Genomic DNA, 780 nt, shown 5'->3' with positions numbered 1-780 from the left:
CGACTTATTGAAAAAGACCCTGATGCTGGGAAAGATTGAAGACAAAAAGAGAAGGCAGAGGATAAGATGGTTAGATAGTATCACTGACTCAATAGACCTGAGTTTGAGCAAACTCTGGGAGATAGTGAAGGACAGAGAAGCCTGGCATGCTGCAATTCACAGAGTCACGAAGAGCTGGACACAACTTAGCAACAGGACAACAACAAAAAAACCAACTTCTTCAGGTAATATTCTCACCACTGCGTCTTTGGCACCATCAGGGTCTGTGCTCTGGTTTTGCGTTTTAATTCTTTTGTTCTGTCTGCGCTGCATGTCTTATGGGTGCAAACCACGAAAGTGAAGTGGGCGTGCCTAGAGCAGGTTAGGCTTCTCCCCACATCTTCCCACATGTCTCTCCTCCCTCTCCCAGCTCTGCTCCTCCAGGAGAAGCTAGGCAGTGCTATGGATTATTTATGTGATCCCCAAAGAACATGTTGGGGTTCTTATCCCCTATATCTCAGAACATGACCTTATTGGGATTCAGGGTCTTTATAGAGGGGATCAAAAGAAAATGAGGCATGGCAGGTGCCATGTCGGGCCCCGAAGGAGGCAAGAAGAAGCCCCTGAAGCAGCCCAAGAAGAAAGCCAAGAAGATGGACGAGATAAGGAGTTCAAGCAGATACAGAAGGAGGAGCGGAAGAAACTCTAGGAGCTAAAAGCAAAAGCTGTGGGGAAAGGCCGCTTGACCACAGGTGGAATTATGAAATCTGGCAAAAAGTAAGCTGTTCCTTGTGCCTAAGG

At 47.2% G+C, this 780-nt stretch overlaps 1 pseudogene; it reads left to right on the top strand.

The window, feature by feature from the left end:
- Positions 1-569: 569 nt before the first annotated feature.
- Positions 570-760, top strand: LOC138079807 (translation machinery-associated protein 7-like; annotated as a pseudogene).
- Positions 761-780: the final 20 nt, after the last annotated feature.

Source organism: Capricornis sumatraensis, chromosome 1 (genome assembly GCF_032405125.1).
Source record: "Capricornis sumatraensis isolate serow.1 chromosome 1, serow.2, whole genome shotgun sequence".
NCBI lineage: Eukaryota > Metazoa > Chordata > Mammalia > Artiodactyla > Bovidae > Capricornis > Capricornis sumatraensis.
Note: the sequence above shows the minus strand (reverse complement) of the source record. Positions and strands in the feature narration are given on the sequence as shown.